General features: G+C 39.2%; 1 pseudogene; it reads right to left on the bottom strand.

The window, feature by feature from the left end:
- Positions 1-344: 344 nt before the first annotated feature.
- On the bottom strand, positions 345-437 carry LOC118731016 (annotated as a pseudogene).
- Between the last annotated feature and the right edge of the window lie 17,981 nt (positions 438-18,418).

Raw genomic sequence — 18,418 nt, 5'->3', positions numbered from 1 at the left:
GAAAAAGGTTCTGCAGTGTCAACACCCGAAGAGCAAAGAAAATACTCTCTGAACTACCTCAGCAGAAATGTGCCCCAACATACACACACTTCCAAGAAGAGGAAGTTGTGCACTGTTTCAATTACTAGATAATCATTTTACACCATAGCCAAACTCCAAAGAAAACACAGCCCACGCATTAAATAAGTTCTCAAATTAAGGGTAGACTTGGACAAATCCTATAAGCTAAATAGCTTAAAAGTGAATTTTTGAAATGATTTTTTCTTTATTAAAATATTCATTAACTTATTGTAGTCTAATCTAGACTTCTACTGCAGTCTACTGTAGACTTCTAATATAATATTTAAAATATTGAACCCTTCACAAATTTGCATGTCATGCTGCAAGTCATGCTAATCTTCAATGTATCATTCCAATTATAGTATACTAGATGCCTATTGCATGATTAAATCATGCACCTGTAGGGTCCCCTAGGCATAGCATGTCATCAGGGCCATGTCCGCTGCTCTGCAATGCTTCACACACTTCACAGATGCTGCCAGTACCAGGAGTGGGGGGAAAGCACTGAGAAGTGCTCCATGCACTTCCTGGTGACCAGTCATTTGGTCATTAAGGCATTACTGGCCTTTTTTAATATAGATGTGCTGCCAAAGGGAGCACTAGACTTCTAATATTTATAACAATAAATCCACTATAGAAGTATAAATCCTGATTCATATATTTTTATAAATACATCAATTTGATTAATGAAATCATTTTTCTGTCCAATTGTGTTAAGTTACACCCATAGCTAAATCCCTATAATAAATTATGAGCTCATTCAGGAAACATGCTGCCAAGAGAGTACTTGGCACACAGTAGGCAGTCAATAAATATTGAAAATAATAAACATGTATTCTATCAAGGCATACATCATATAGATTTTCAACCATGTGTAAACTCTTCAATTGAAATTTCAACAATGGTCCAGTTAGTCTCTCATCTAATACACTTGAAAGTTGCTCCCCTTTTATTAATTGAAATACATCCTGGAGAGAGAGACACTAATTCATGCTAATCAAGCTTACAATGAAAGTAAAACAGTGCTATGACCAATGTAGTGATGATTTCAGAGTATATACTGTATATAGCAGTCCTTGGTCCCTCAATTTAGGTTCATATTTAATTCCATGTCATAATGTAGAAATAATAATTTATCAATAAAAACCAGGATGGGTGGGGTTAGGGTGCATCCTCTCACATAATTGGGACACTCTCTAAATTCACATTCACAGTTATTAAATGGGGAGTTCTCCTGTATGAGGTGCTATGTTAGGCACTGCGTATATTATACAATAGTGAGAATAGGTGTAGTACCTGTCCTCAAGAAACTTCTAATCTGGTAGAGCAGGGGTGGGGAACCTTTTTTTCTGCTAAGAGCCATTTGGATATATATCACTTTATTCAGCGGTCACATAAAATTATCAGCTTAAAATTAGCCTGCCATATTTGGTCAAACATTTAAATAACTCATCCCTAATTCCTTGGCAGGGCCAGATCAAATGATTTCGCAGGCCTTATTTGGCTCACAGGCTGGACGTTCCCCATTCCTCTAGTAGATAGAAGTTTAAACTCACATGTACAACAAAAGTATTATCAGTGTTGAGGTAAAAAGAATGAATACACAAATGAAGAAGTCATCAGTTCAGAGTTAAGTCTAGAGGAGAAAAGCTGGAAAAAGTTCTCCCATTATACCTGGACACATGAGTTCCCTGCAGTAAAAGGCATCTGAACATCTCCATCTTCTAGAGAGAACTGTAGGAAATGTTAAAGAAAATTAAATGTAGGAAAAGAGGACCCTGAAGCATCTTGAGAAAGACTCATAATCAAAGCACTGTTTGCAATAGGCCATTCCTTAACCACCTGGCACAGACTTTCAGATACCAGAATGTAACTTCCCACTGGGCACTACCAGGGGCACACTATACATACATTATATACTGCCTTACACTGCGGACATTTTTTCACTTTGGTTTTCACTCCCCAGTCTCAGAAATCATCAAGGGCGTGGGACCTTGCGTCACCAGAGTCAAAGCACCCCTTTTTCCCACTTAGTTCTAGAAGAAATTTGCTTTCCCAATGTAAATAGGATTCCTGGAGAAATGTTCTAAAATCTCTATCTTGGACCAAGGAGCCATGAGCTCCCTCTCTCACCATTGCCTCTGTGAAGGCCGTTCCCAGTTAGCTCTGATCTTCACCAGGTGAGCAAGGGTCATATCTCTTACTTGTTTCTTGGGATCTTCCATGGCTACTGCCCAAGTGCCACACAGATAGTTCAACTGACGCCTGATAACAACGATGATTGCATAACAAATATAAAAACCCTCCAACGTTGACCAGGATGGTAAAATCACAAGATTTTATCATATGTTAGAAGTTCTAGGAACAATCTAGTTGGTGGACAGAATGGCCTATTAAATACATTACATATATCTTATATACCCGCTCTTCTTTATAGAATTCAAAGTAACAGAGGGTTGTGTGGCTTGTATGTTCTCCATTTGTGCTCCTATGAAGAAGTACAGAGACTCCTGTTGGTGCCCAATAAGGCATTTTATCTGCTTAACATAGATCACCATATGGAGCAGATTCTACCTGAGGCCTGTCTGGGTGAAGTCCAAGTTACTGTACAACCTTATGTCCAATTTATCCAGGGCTCTGATTTACCAAGTAGTATCCCAAAGTGCTGCCATGGATTCCAGGCCTGTTAGCAGACCCAGGCACAAGAGCCCTAACCTGTGTTAGGCAAACAGAGAGGTGTTTTTTTTATCTCAATGGGTGGCCATAGTTTTTTTTCTTACATTCCCTTCTGGATCCATAAAACTCATATTTGCTGCAAGAGTATTTATTTGGATAATTAAGGGGCAAAGCACTGGTTTGCTCTAAGAAAAGCAGTGAACAAGCTCAGGCATTTATGGAAAGTTTTATTTGACTAGTGGGTCAGTGGTTTAATTTTGCATATGGTCTCATAAATGTAACTGGCAGAGTTTTATGGGAGGATCATCTTGTAAACTAAATGTGTTGGCAGAGGAAAATCGGTTTGCAGCACCTAAGACATTAGAGAAATTGGCAGCCGTGGAAAACACCTGTAATGCTTCCCTCCCCAGGCTCCCAGCTAACCTCCAGAAAAGCAATCTCCTTGCCCAAACATTCCCCTCTCAAGTGGTTAGCGCTCTGTCCGACATGACCTTCTGGTGAATTCCAATACTAAGAAGAAGCTGGAAGCAACAACAGCACTACCCCAGTGCTATTTTGTTGAAGAAATATATCCTCTAACTCAGTAATCAGTCTTGCATGTCTCTTACTCCCCAACAACAGCAAATTAAGGAAAAACAAATTAAATAGAAAAATTCTCTAGTGGGGGTGCACATATGTGTTCACATGCCTCGTTGCAAGTGGCCAAGATCTGCACATTAAAGTGGAGTTATGGGCACTAGCTGATTTGGCTCAGCAGATAGAGCATCAATCTTAGGACTGACTGGACCCAGGTTCGGTTCCAGTCAAGGGCACATAACCAGGTTGCAGGCACCATTCCCAGTGTGAGACATGCAGGAGGCAGCCGATCAATGATTCTTTCATCATTGATGTTTCTGTCCTTCTCTCCCTTTCCCTTCATCTCTGAAATCAACAAAAATATATTTTAAAAAAATAAAGTGTGCTTATGGTAACTTTGGAGCCTTGTGTGTTTACCTCACCCCTTCAAGAGATGGAAAATCCGACAGAGCAGACAAGCCCCATTGGAAGCTGCTGCTATTATGATGCAAGTCGGTGTTGTCATTAAATTGACTCAAGACAGCTTGTTTTGTGATCTCCACTGGGGTTCCCTGATGTTCCTATCAAGGATTATGATAGGACGCTCTGGCTGCAGCTACCATTTGATTAGGACCCAGCAGATAATGACTTTGGACTTGACATATTACCTCTAATTCCTTTCCCATACTGAATTCTTGTAGGACATACTATAATAGTATATTCTTATCCCTATCTGTAGATCAGGAAACTGAACTCAGATAAGTTAAAAAGTGAGGGGAAAATGATAGGTAAACGTAAATTAATCTGACTTCAAGGTCAACCTTGTTTCTCTATTTGCACAGACACTGACTCTATGTACTGTTAGAATTATAGCCAGCTACCCAAACTTCTTTTCTAAGAAACCCTTCTTTTCTGGGTAGTTAATATTCTCAAGAAACAAATGCTACACTATGTCTTCCCAGATAGAAAACACAATAAATTACCCACTCTGCTGACCACTACCAGATCATGGTTTCTCCCTCAGATATCAAGAGGATAAGAACAAGGTTGATGGAACACAATGGACATAAAGCTTCTCAGCCACCCCTAGGAAAAATCTGGTGTGCATCTTTCATCCATCCATCCATTCACTCACTTACTAAGGGACTCCTCCATGCCAGGCACAGTATTATATGCTATATTAAAATGATTAGTAAGAGACAGTGTCTGCCCTTAAAACTCTGTATTAGGGAGTACAAAGAGGTATTTCTATGCAGTAGCAAAGCTACTATTGGAACAAGCATGAGACTGGACACAGAGCATGGACAACCACTTATTATAAATGTTTAGGACAACTTCCAGGAGATAAAGAGCCTCTGGGCAGAGTGACCTAAAGAACAAATTAGGGTGAGCCTTGCCATTGAAGGGAGGCAGTTAGAAGTTTTCCAGGCAGAAAAAAACAGGATGTACATAGATGTAAGAAAGAACCTGCTTGATCCCAAACCTGCAAGCTCTCCTGTGTTGCTAAAGCAGTTAAAGGGGAGAAAATAAGGACATTGGAAAACTAAAAACAGGACAGATAATGAAGATCCTGGTGAGAAATGTTAGGTCTTTGTCCTGGAAGAAACACATTTCTTCAACAGAGAGTTAAAATTTTGATCTTTTAGCCATCCAAGTTGAGTCTTGGGGAGCTAGGACATTGCTCACCTGCCCCAACTTGGAAGCAAAACACTCACACTTGGAAGGTCTGTCCCATGTGCTCCTCCCTGGGCCCTAAGGAATGATTGTAGTGTTTCCCCCCTTGGCAATGATGTGATTCTCTAGCAGTCATATGAATAATCATGAGGGAACTGAGGAGACCAAAGCAGGGGAAGGCTGGCCCCAAGGAGGGTTTTATTCATTCATTGGTTCACCCGTTTGTAAAGTCATTCAGGTAACCCAGGCAATACAGCAATAATGGTTTAAAGTAGAGACATGTTACATATATGTGACCCGCCACCTATCATTGCAAATAAAGTTATATTAGAATACTGTTGTGTGTGTTCATTATTTATTGTCCATGAACACACTTCAAGAGCAGACATGAATTATACAGGCTACAAAGTTGCAAATATTTACTATCTGACCACTTACCGAAAAAGTTTTCTAACTTCTACTTAGTGGGTTTAAATACTGACTCTCTGAATCTGTTTCCTCGTCTGTACAGCAGAGACAATAATTGTGCTACCTAATAGATTTGCTGTAAATATGAAATAAGTTTTATATATTAAGTACCCAGCACAAATTAAGCACTGAGTATTAGTCATTGTTATTATTTATTCTTCCTGTAATATTGCAGAAGTGATCAGGAGATTGGAGCAAGAACTATACAGGGCATTGTATCCAGTTTCCATGGCTACAGGGCTGTTTGAGATGACTGTTACATGGGACATAGGCAGTAGTGTACCCAGGTGTGGTATACACTTGGGAGCCAGACACATATGGTATATTTAAAGCCACAGACCTGGATGGAATCACTGGGAAGAGTACATGTGGAAAGTAAACGAGGACCAGACACCAAATCCAGTTGAGGTTTGTGGTCATAAATTTAGTTAAACCAGGCAAGCTTGTTACATTTTTTTCCAGCGACATTCAGTTGTGTTGAAGCATAGGGTGAAATAAGAAAAAAAACTAAAGTTACTGAGGGTTAGAATTTTTCCAGGCAAATACAGGAGGAAATTATATAACAATAGACTGAGAAATCCTAACTAGGTAAAGATGGGTGTTGCTAGTGAGAAGTAAGGTCAATGGGCTGGGTTTCTAAATGGTGTCCAAGAATTACTGGAGTAGAAGCACTAGAGTAAGTGAACTGGAGATATAAGAAGAGGTAAACAAAAAATATAACCCTTGACACTTAAATATTGGAGAGCACAGAAATAGTGATGGTGAGAAATTTAATGAACTAATGGTGTCCTTAATGCATGGAGAAAGTGATGGAGAGGGAAGTAGGTTACTATTTTTAAAAAGTGGAGCCCAAAGTGGTACAGCTTAATTTCATGTGCTTCAAAGGACCAGAGGATTGGAGAAGAAGGATAAGTAATAGTATGGCAGGAGACTTGAAAAAAAAACACACAACAACAGTGGGTACCAACCCTAGATAGTCATAGGTAAGCAACTAAGAGAGAGAGATGCTTAACAGGAGAGGCTAAATGTAAATAATTTAAGGAGCGTACCATACTAAGGTACCACTAGCTGCTGTATAAAATAGAAGAAGAAACCCCAAACTTCCATAGCTTGACTTAACAAAAGATAACTTCTTGCCCAATAAACTCAATAGAGGTTTATCTCTTAAAAGAGGTAAGCCTCTTTCCCACGTGGTTGCTCCCAGACTCAGGTTAATGGGGCTCTCCCATCTCCAATGCATGGTTTCTAAGGCTGCCCTGAGTGCTGTCATCAAGATAGCAAGAGAGATGGAGAAGAGCACTGCATTATCAGCCAGGCCTGGAAATGGTTGGCATCCGTTTCTCCCATTTAATTTATGAATATATATATATGGGTATATATATATATATATATATATATATATATATATATATACATACACACACATACCAGTGTGGCAAAAGTAGGTTTACTGTTGTGCACATGTGAAACACAGAATTTATTCATATAATAATATTATTATTTATTAATTATTGTATTTTTATATGAACAACTGTAAACCTACTTTTGCTCCACCATGTGTGTGTGTATATATAAATATATATTTTTATTATATATATAATATAAATTTATAATTTAATGTATTATTACAGGATAATTTGGTGAGGAATGGGGTCTATATTTTGTGCTCCAAAATAGGAAACTATACTTGGTGACTTGCAGTGGAAGTCTAGGGAATACTCTGTCCAGTATACTTTGCTAGAACTTTATCAGAAAGAATCAGAATATATTTTAAAATGTTATGAACTCAGAAATTTTTTACTTAAAAATCTATTTTTACCTATTATATAGTGCCCTATGACCTTGAGCAAGTCATGTAAATTTAATTCTTATTTATAAAATTGGGATAAATAACAGTTCTTCTGCCTCAAAGGTACTTATAAATATCAAAATGAGATGCCATGTATTAAGAAAGTCTTATAAACTCTGAAGTACTGCATAAATGTCAGCTATTACTATTACCACTGGGAACATAGGTGATATCTGCCCTATTCTTGCTCCTTAAATTAGCTACACATCCCTGGGCAAACTAGAATTATAATTCTGTAAAAAGTGGCTTCAAATACCTACATTCCTGATCCAAAATACCTACATGCATGCATTCCATTTGTTCACCCAATTCCCAGCTCTGGGCAACCCCAATTTCCCAGTTCCCCAGTTTGGTACTATACTTAACCCTCACTTTCTGCCTACCTCATAATATTGAGGGCTTATTTTTGCCCTCTGACACATCTATTTCTGCTAGTTCCTATCCTGGGTAATAAGTGCCTCGGTGGTCTGCCCCACTTTCTGTTCACTGCCCCTGGGCTTTCCAAGAACCCTTGCATACAACTGTGCAGGTTGTATACTGCATAAACACGAGACCATCATCATACAGTGACCAAGTTATTACTGACCAAGTGATTTGCTCTGTGAAGACCATGTACTGTTAGACAGAAGTTACGTGTCTTGAGGAAGAGACCCTTTTCCTAATTCACACTAAGGTGCCATATGGAGTTGTGGTGGTCCTTCATGCCTGAACATGAAAGGGACTCACGTGAACTGTCCGTAGATTAAGCACAAAACTCAGGAAAATGCTGCACCTAGAAAACCAGAACTGTGTCAGAGCCTGTCTCTTTCAAAGCATAGATTTGAAAAAATTTATCAATTTCTAACAACACAGAATTGTGTGTGTTTTTAAATATATTTTATTGATTTTTTTACAGGAAGGAAGAGGATAGAGAGTTAGAAACATCGATGAGAATCATTGATCAGCCACCTCTTGCACACCCCCTACTGGGGATGTGCCCTCAACCAAGACACATGCCCTTGACCAGAATCGAACCCAGGACCTTTCAGTCCGCAGGCTGACGCTCTATCCACTGAGTCAAACTGGTTTCAGCACAACACAGAATTGTTGATTGAAAGAGCAATGCAATAGTAAAACACATGTTGACATTTCTTATACATATGCCTGCACTTATTATTGCATTATTACCTAAACATGTATGTTGATTTCTCACCATAATCCTTTATTTCTTTTAAAAAAAAAATACCTTGTTTCAAAGCCAAATCAAAATACTACATTCCATTCCAGTAAAAATGAAAACAAATGAGCCCAAAAGATAGATATAGAGACAGTAAAGCAACAAGCAGACTGACAAATTACAGCAGGTAGGGTAGAGAGATTTGGGGGAGATAATAGATGAACCGAAAGACTTGTATACATGCATATAAGTACAACCAATGGACATAAAACTCTGGAGAGGAAGAGTATGTATGGGGGGGGGGGGGGGCAAAAAATCAATAAAATATATTTTTAAAAAAAAGGAAAAGAAAAAAAATGAGCCCAAATATCCATCCTTGAGGGCCAGTGGCAGATGCTGTTTTGTCTTCTGGGCCACTGCCCACACTGATGAGTCTTTCATAACTGATGGCCCAAGATCCTCCCTGAGATGAGAATGGCAGGTAAAGTCAGATGCAGACATATAGCAGCCAAAACACATGTAACCAAAGAGGAAACTGCCCCTGAGGAAAATACATAACGAGCATGATGCCTGGCTACTACCCATCTCAGTACATGCTGAGGAAACATACCCTTTCACACTATACCAATCCCCTTACTTAGGTAGCCGCTCTCATCTCTACCGAAAGACATCGCTCAAAATCTACATTCTTTCTAAAAAGACAAGTACTGTATGACCCCATTTATAAGAGGGATCTAAAGTAATCTATAAAATCAGAAAGTAGAATGGTGGTTACCTACCAGAGGCTGGGAGGAGGGGGAAAGTGGGAGTTGTTTAATAAGCATAGAGTTTCTGTTTCATAAGACGAAAAAGTCCTAGAGATTTGTTGCACAATCATGTGAATATATTTAACAACACTGACTGTACACTTAAAAGTGGTGAAGATGATATTTTTTAAAAAATTTTTGCCACAATTAAAAAATAAATTTTCAAAAATTCTACCTTCTTCTGAAATCCTTTGGAGAACACAGAAAGAGCGATGATGAGTCATCACTGCCTGAAGTGACCCTCTCCTCTTACCCCGTATTACTGTCTGTCCTATTTTTTATTACTTAGTCATGTACCTCCTTTAACAACTAATTTTGTCTAAAATTTAACCTAGCATCTTACTATAACAACTTTTTCTATAATTGAGTCTTAATGAGGCAATAATAAAAAACTATTTTAAAGCCAGTGTCTGTATCTTGCACTAAATTCTCTCTGTGTCCTGTCTGCAGTGGCATTCAGTGATCACCTGCTGTTCTAACTCCTCTGTGTCACAGCAGGGTCTGTGAGATTTGGAAAGCTGAGGCTAAATCTGAATTCCACATAAGGATGGTGTGAGAAACAGGTTAAGAGTAAAAGTCATCAGCCCTAAGTGGTTTGGCTCTGTGGTTAGAGCATTGGCCTGTGAATTGAAGTGTTATGGGTTCAATTATAGTCCGGGAATATATCTCAGTTGCAGGCTTGATCCCCAGCAAGGTTGGGGTGCATGTGGGAGGCAACCAATCAGTGTGTTTCTTTCACATCAATGTTTCTCTCTGCGTGTCTCTCCTCCTCCCCTTCTTTCTCTCTAAAAATCAATGGAAAAATATCCTCCAGTGATCATTAATAACAACAAAAATTCATCAAAGAAGGCACAACTGACAGTCAAGGACAACCATTTGCTCATCTTTTTATTCAATAAAAGATTACTTAGTTGCTTTCTAAAAGACACCATACTTATTCTGAGGGATACAAAGCTGACACAATCTCTGTATTTAGGAATTTATAATTAACAGTTCCTCATTCTTTCTTCCAAGAAAAGCTGGGAGAGGAGTATCAGCCATGTGAGCCTCTGTCAGCCTAGGATCTGTGGGCTGAAACCCAGATATAGTAGCAACTCAAGGAAGACAGAAACATGTGCAAAAAATGTGTGCAAGGAAAATAAATGGAGAAAAAAAATGCAAGTTAAATTTGTCATCAGGAACAAAAAGCAGCACTAGTGCCAAAAACTGAGATGAAGACGGAGGTAAAATGAATGTAGAAATGGAGCCAGAATTAAGGACAAAGGCTAGACTAAAACACAAATCAAAAGGACTTTGGCCACTGTCAGAAACAAGATACTCAGAATTATTTCTTAATGGATATACTTCCAATTACAATAGGTAGGTTCACCAGGGTTAAAGGTCAGAAAGAATGAACATGTAGGGTACACCTATAAGCAATCAAATTAGAAATACTGTCATAAGGGAAGAGCCAAATATTATGAGACTGCACAAGAGGCAACATATTACAGCAGTGAAAAGCACAAATACTGATGCCAGCAGGCCTCAGTTCAGATGACAACTGTGCTAGCTATTTGCTATGAAAACTTGGGCAAGGTAAGGATATGCCTTAGTTTTCTCATCTATAAAATAAGAACAATGATTATACCTGCCTCATGGGAGGTGTTGTGAGGATGAAATGAATTAACATAAACGTTTCAGGAGAGTGCCTAGCACATAGCAAGCTTTATACAAGTGTTAACTATTATTTAGAACCAGATGTGCCACTTCCAGATGTGAGGGCCAGGGAAAACTTTCCATAGGAACTGGTATCTTAGTTCACTGTTGAATGATAGGTACAACTTACATGTATTGGAAGAGAATATGGGGCAGGTCAACGTGACATAAATGTCCAAACTATGTTTAGAGAAAGGATAGAAAATGTTTGAAATACAGGACACAGGACAGAGAATAATAGGAGACAGGACTGGAAAGGGACATTGCAGCCAGGTAAGGTAAATGCCAGGCCAAGAAGTCCAATAAGCTTACCTCTATCAGAAAGTGATGGAGATTCATTGTAGGATTCTGAACAGGGTCTTGATATAATTGGAGAAGTAAGGTTACTCTTTACTGTATGGACTGTGGGGTGAAGACACTGGAGCAAGCTGTCCAGATAAGAAGTATAATACAATCACCCAGGTAAGGTATTAAGTGGTCAGAGAAAGAGGGTTAGGCACAAAAGGCATCATAAAAACCTAGCAATGTGTAGAGTTGTAAAAAAGTGTCCTTGAGGAAGGAAATAAATTAAATCTATAAAACACATAACCTATTAACATACATATACATACTGTATGTTCCACTGTGACAACTAAAAATTGCAATCCCTATTGATTACATTTTTTATCTACCTAGAATGTTCATTTCTATGCAAATTCCTTAAGAATGCATTCAGACTTCTCTGAAATATGATCTTAACTTGGATCTGCAAACTTCTCTCTCTTCCACTCAATAGCACACCCCATGCTACAGCTGAATTACATTGTTATTCCCAGTCAGTAAAAACACATTGTAAATCATAAGGCATTGTGTAAACTTCAGAGTTTATTATTTTATTTTATTTTATTTTATTTTATTTTATTTTATTTTAGGGTATGGTTCACTCAGTTTTCTCCCCCGGAAGAGTCTTATCTCCAAATACCAAATTTGCATCTCACCTTTGAGGCCCAGCTGAAACACTGCTTCCCCCAGGAAGCCTTCCTTGGTGTCTCCAGCAGGAAATGATCTCTCCCTGATGTGCATACACTCACAGCACTTGATACAGTGCCTTCATATCGCTATAATTTAATGCAAAGGCAACAAATGCCATTATGACTATGTCATTACTAATCAACTTTTAAAAATTGGAATAGTGCTTGAGAGTTTACAAAGTCATGTCTATATCTAGAATAATCCTTTTAACCACTTCTTAATATAAAAGACAGAAAAATTGTTATTAATGGCATCCTTTACTACTGATGAAAGAATCAATGAATTACCCAAGGTCACACAGCTGTAAAGTAGCAGCACCAAAGCTGAGCCCAGAACCAGGGAGTTTTCTACCACATTCTCTCCTACCCACTAAGCTCCCCTTATCCTCCTATCTGACCCTGACCCCCAAACCTGTCAGGCAGTGCCCATCAGGTGCTTGCACCAATGTGTGCCATCTCAGGGGCAGGGGCTCTGACATTTAACTTTTCTGTTTCCAGGTCACCATGACCTCACATGGCAGACATTACTACAAGCACAATACTCTTTCTGCCTCCAGCCCATTCATTACAGTACCCCAAACAGCCAGGACCAACGGATCAGAGTTGCTGCAAAAATGAAGCTGTTGTCATCACATTGTCCATCTCAGAAGAAGCAAAGATCGGATCCGACTGTATCGTATCTGACTACTTTTGACTCACTGTTTTCTTAGTACACTGCTCAGCCAGTCATTGGGTATTCTGCCCCAGTTCCACCCAGTGCAGGAAAGAGGAAGGGAAAGGAATCCTCAGACTTTTGCATGAATTTATAATATTCTGTGATTTTACTTTAGCATCTTGCTTTTTCTATCATTCAGTTATAATGGATAGTTTGTCATTTTTCATTTTCCAGCTTCTGAGCTAGATCAGAAAGAACAATTTAGCAAAGAGAGAGAAAATGATGGAGTAGCACAAGGCACTGATTTGTGAAGTATAGCATTTCTCTCTGCCAAATCCTTTCCCTTGTCAAGTTTTTGCTGGAATCAATCAGTTATTTGGGAACTATTAAACATAGTACTAAAGCAAGCAAATTATGGCACAAATAATATCACAATATTATTCAGAGAAAGAAAATAATAGATGAGTAAATTCCTCAATGCAATCTTCCTAGGATAGTGTTTTCTGTTGAATTATGTGGTGTAGATATTTAGGAACTATTTTTCCTCCAGAGAAATGCTCCTTTATTAACTTGGGAAAAAAAATCCAAATGCTGTCCCACACAAAGAATACACATTCTTGGTTTTCAAATAAGTGGTTTTCATTTAAATAACAATAGTACAGGGAGCATAACATTCAATATTTAATTTCATATTTTGAGGACTTTTCTCATTTTAATCCTCTTAAATCTTCAAAGAAAATCCAATGCTTCCTCGCATCTTTATTTCAATTTTTATTGCTTTTTCTGATTATAAGAATAATGCAAGCTACCATAAAATTTCAAATATCTCAGAAAAGTTTTACACAGAAAGCAAAGAATCCTGCAATTATTTAGAATTGCTACTCTTATCAAATCTCTAACTACTGCTTTCAACCTATTAACCCTCATCTAACCTCTCCTCCTTTGAGATCAGCCCATCTCCTTCCTCTACACTACAACCCTACCTCTCCAGTCAAATATCCCCATAATTTAAAAAATGTCCTTTGGCCCTTCGGTCCCTTTTAGGTCTATAAGTTTTCTCTCTTTTCCTTCTGATATGAACATCTCAAGAGTACAGTATATTGATTTATCAGGTCACTATAACCTGGTTTCTTTCCCTTTTACTCAACTGAAGCCATGAAGTTCTGATGTCCGAATATAATGAACACATTTATTATCTCAGAAATCTCTCTAACGTTAACACTTGCTAATGTCTCCCACCTTAATCTTATTATTTTTCTCTGTCCTCATTTTCTTCCTCCATCTGATAATGCTTTCATGATCCCTTTTATTAATTTCTCTTCTTTTGTTTGCCATTCTCACATTGATGCTTTGTCTTTGGCCTACTTTTCTTCTCACTTTACATGAGTCATCTCATCTCATCTCATTGATCTCATTACAGATTGAAAACTCACAAATCACATTCATCTCCAGCCTTTAACAAGATCTTCAGGCTCCACATGCCTGCATGTGTCTATATTTCCCAAAGGCACCTTGAAATCAGCATTGTCCAGAGTGAATCTGTCATTGCAAATTCACGTTAGTACTATGTATAATAACTCCCAAATAACTGATTGATTCCAGCAAAGACTTGACAAGGGAAAGGATTTGGCAGAGGCCCCTTTCCAAAGAGACCTCCTCCTTCTGTATTCCATGTGTCAGCTATTGACATCATCACCCACCTGGTCACCCAAGCAAGAAACTAGGCAGTCAATTTTTACTTTTCCTCTTCTTCATTTCTCCCTAAGACTTAACCATCCAAACATACTTTGAATCTGTTCTCTTTTTCCTAATTTAGGCCAAATTCTTTTTTTTTATTATTATTATTCTTTCTTTTAGTCTCATTAAAAAAAATGAGACTAATTTTCTAGAGTTCTGTTTTGGCCCCTCAAATACATTCCTATACTGCTTTCAACATAAACTTCAGAAAATTAAAAGCTGATCCTATTACTTCCTGCACTAAAATTATTAATGGCTCCTCACAGCTTTCAAATAAAAATCCAAGCTCTTTAGTATAGGTTAAGACTTCTATAATTTTTCTACTGCCATCTCACAATTTATGATCCAAAACGAAACTACTTATGATTCCTTGCATAGTATTACATTATGCCCCTTTTTTAAATATATATGCCATTCCCCTTTATTTTTCTCTCTGTTTATACTCATTTGCCTGTCAAATTACTTATTCATTTCCTTTTACAGTGGACTTTTACTGTTTAACTTTTACTGTTTCTGAGGTTCAAAGAACATCCAAGATGAATTTCTGTTTTTAGTAATAGTGGACTAGACTGCTGCAGAATAACCTGGAGCTGGGGTGGAGGAGAACTGAAAGAGCCAGACAAAATATTTCTTAAAGATTTGATTGAAGGCATAGGAGAGCTCCCAAGATAAATACCCAAAAGAGAAAAAAAGAATGGAGAGGTTAGCCCAATTTTCCCCACAAAGCAGTTCCTGATAGGAGTATAAGTTAGTACTCCCATCTTCAGGCTCCTCAGTTTTTCAGAAGACTATTTGGCATTAACTACTAAAGCTACAACCCATACCCTTTGATCACGTAATTCCACCATTAGATATATACTTCATCAGAGAAATGTATATCAAAGCCATACAGAAGAATGTACCTAAAAGATTTTGTTCATAATAGTCCCAAACTAAAAATGACTGATATTTCCATCAAATAATAGAACGGATGAATAATTATATTATTTATATCATATCATTAGTAGTATATTTATACCAGGAATACTATGCAGCAATAAAAATAAGTGAGCTACTGCTATACAGAGCAACATGATAGATGTTCTAAACAAACTTTGCATAAAAAATGCCAGATACAAAAGAATATCTTATATAATAAAAGCATAATATGCAAATGAACTGAATGACAGAACTATGATACACACTGACCACCAGGGGGAAAACGCTCAATGCAGGAGCTGCCCCCAGCCTGCAGGCCCCAGGCCAGCCAAGGTGGATGCCAGCGGGCACTCCCCGCCCCTATTGGCCTGACAGTCGCCCTACAGATTGGCCCTGATTGCCAGCCAGGCCTAGGGACACTATCCATGCATGAATTTTGTGCACCAAGCCTTTAGTATACTATAAAACTTCATTTATATAAAGTAAAAAGTCAGGCAAAACAAATGCATGATATTAAAAGTCCAAATGGTGGGAATTTTTGTAGAGAATGGAGGGTGCAACACTTGGACCCTAGAAATATTCTAGTTCCTGATCTCCGTACAATAGAAAAATCCTTTTAAAACAGAAAATAGGATATACACATTTTAATAAAAAATAGTATTGTGGACAATTGAAAAGGGTATCTATATTAATAAAAGAGTAATATGCTAATTAGACTGGGAGACCTCCTGGACATCCTTCCAAACAAAACCATGGTGGTGAGGCTGAAGCAGAGGTGGTTAGGGTGAGCAGGCTGGCATGGGGAAATAGTTGGGGTGAACAGGCTGGCAGGGGGGAAGTTGGAGGTGAGCAGGCTGGTGGTGGAGGGCAGTTGGGGGCAATCAGGCCAGTGGGAGGGGCAGTTGGGGGCAAGCATGCTGGCAGGGGGGAAGGTGGGAGTGAGCAGGCTGGTGGGGGGGCAGGTAGGGGTGAATAGGCTGGCATGGCATGAGGGGAGAGTTGGGGATGAGCCTGTCAGCGGGGGTGGGCAGTTGGGGGCGAGCAGGCTAGCAGAGGGGGGCAGTTGGGAGTTAATAGGCCAGCAGGGTGGCAGGTGGGGATAAGCTGGCCAGCAGAGGGGCAGTTTGGGGGCAAATAGGCCAGTTAGGGGTGACCAGGCTGGAATGGGGGGTAGTTGGGGTTGATCAGGCTAGCAGGCAGAGTGGTTAGGGGTGATCTGGCAGGCAAGCAGGTGAGCAGTCCCAGATTGGAAGATTGAGCGGGTACAGGCTGGGCTGAGAGACACCCCCACCCCATGCACAAATTTTATGTACTGGGCCACTAGTATAAATATAAAGCTATATTTTAGAAAAGTAAACAATTTTGAGTATCTCAGCATACACGTGCCTTAAAAATGATTGCCACTAAAATACTGAAGAACTACCAACCACTAGTGTTAAGGCATACACATTATTTACTACCTCAAAGAACTCATGCAGAAATTTTATTTAGACACAATTGAAAAGTTTTTCTTTCTGTAGAATATGCTTTACTTTTAGAATAAATCCCAAATCAGAAATGGTTCTAGGTCATTTTCTCCAACTGACATCATTTGGAAGTTTCTAATCAATTTTGTTTTAGTCTGGTGAATGCTCTGAGGGTTCTGGAAGGCTTTTCCTGGACTTAGTTATAGGTAACTCTGTCCTCGTTCAAAATTTATCACTCTGTATGAGTACCTAGAAGACATTCTAGAGTTTTATCTTCATATTAGAGGCTCAGTTTACAAAATTCATGCACTGGAGTAGTGTTCCTCAACCCAGCCTGCACCCTCTCAAATCTGGGACCCCTTGAGGGACATCCCTCTCACAATCTGGAACTGCTGCCTCCTAACCACTTGCCTGCCTGGTAGCCTGATCGCTACCCTGCCAGCCTGATTGACACCTAATTGCTCCCCTCCAGCCCAATCACTCCCAACTGCCCTCCCCTACAGGCCTGGTCACCCCCCAACTGCCCTCCCCTGTTGGCCATCTTGTGACAATGTGGGGTGGCCATCTTGTGGCAGCCATCTTGTGACAATATGGGGGTGGCCATTTTGTGATGCAAGGGTGTGAGGGTCAATTTGCATATTATCTCTTTATTATATAGGATTCTGATACACAGTAGGATTGAAATAAAAAGTTATGTGCCTTTCAAAGGCCAGAAAATAGTTTGGCAGCTTCTGGGTGAATTTTTGTCTTGGGACTCAGGAGTTTATTTTGAAAGAGCTCTACTTTTAAAAATAAGAACCATCAGCCAAAATTGGTTTGGCTCAATGGTAGTGTGTCGGTCTGTGGACTGAAAGGTCCCAGGTTCAATTCTGGTCAAGGGCATGTACATTGGTTGCGGGCACATCCCCCATAGGGGGTGTGCAAGAGGCAGCTTGTTGAAGTTTCTCTCTCATCGATGTTTCTAGCTCTCTATCTCTCTCCCTTCCTCTCTGTATGAAAAAATCAATAAAATATATTTTTTTAAAAAAAAGAACCATCAACATTATATGCCAGGAACCAGGAACCAGGAACAGGGAACCAAAACCTAGCATTGTCACTGGAGATAAAATGTAAAAAGAGCTATGGGACCTTGATGGCTCTGAATGGTCAGAGGCATTAACTCTTTGTATAGTTGAGATAGTGGTGCTTGAGGCAACTTTAATCTGTTAATCATATGTAAATGTAAGTTGATTTTCTGCTGTTGGAACTTCCTCCTTAAGAGATATCTTTGTTTCAGAATCTCAATAAAAGGAATGGTAAAAGGCCAGAGAGCAGTTAGTCTTCCCACTAGAGGTAGACTTCCCGCCTGGCCCCCATTTTCCCAAATTAACTCTTTTCCAGTCTCTCTATTCATTTTAGTGTGCGGCCTTCTCCAGAAACCGGACCCTGAGTGGGCCCTGAACCACGCGGGTCGTGTTAAGGGATCCCACAATTATATCACTGCATTTTGGTGGTAAAATTGGTTTCCAAATAAGCCACCTTATGCTGGTGGTCCAGCAGGAATAGCAGAAGAGATACAAGTGAAGATGCAGAGTTAGCCATCCACCTCTGGGTTCCTGACACCCCCACTTGTATAATATTTATCCAGTGTAGCAGCCAGTTGCTCCCATATCTGACCACCATGCTTCCTCACACATGAGTACTGCGCAGCTTC

The sequence above is a fragment of the Pipistrellus kuhlii genome, unplaced genomic scaffold, assembly GCF_014108245.1.
Source record: "Pipistrellus kuhlii isolate mPipKuh1 unplaced genomic scaffold, mPipKuh1.p scaffold_m20_p_3, whole genome shotgun sequence".
Lineage (NCBI taxonomy): Eukaryota > Metazoa > Chordata > Mammalia > Chiroptera > Vespertilionidae > Pipistrellus > Pipistrellus kuhlii.
The sequence above is the reverse complement of the archived record's forward strand: the minus strand, read 5'-3'. Positions and strand labels throughout refer to the sequence as shown.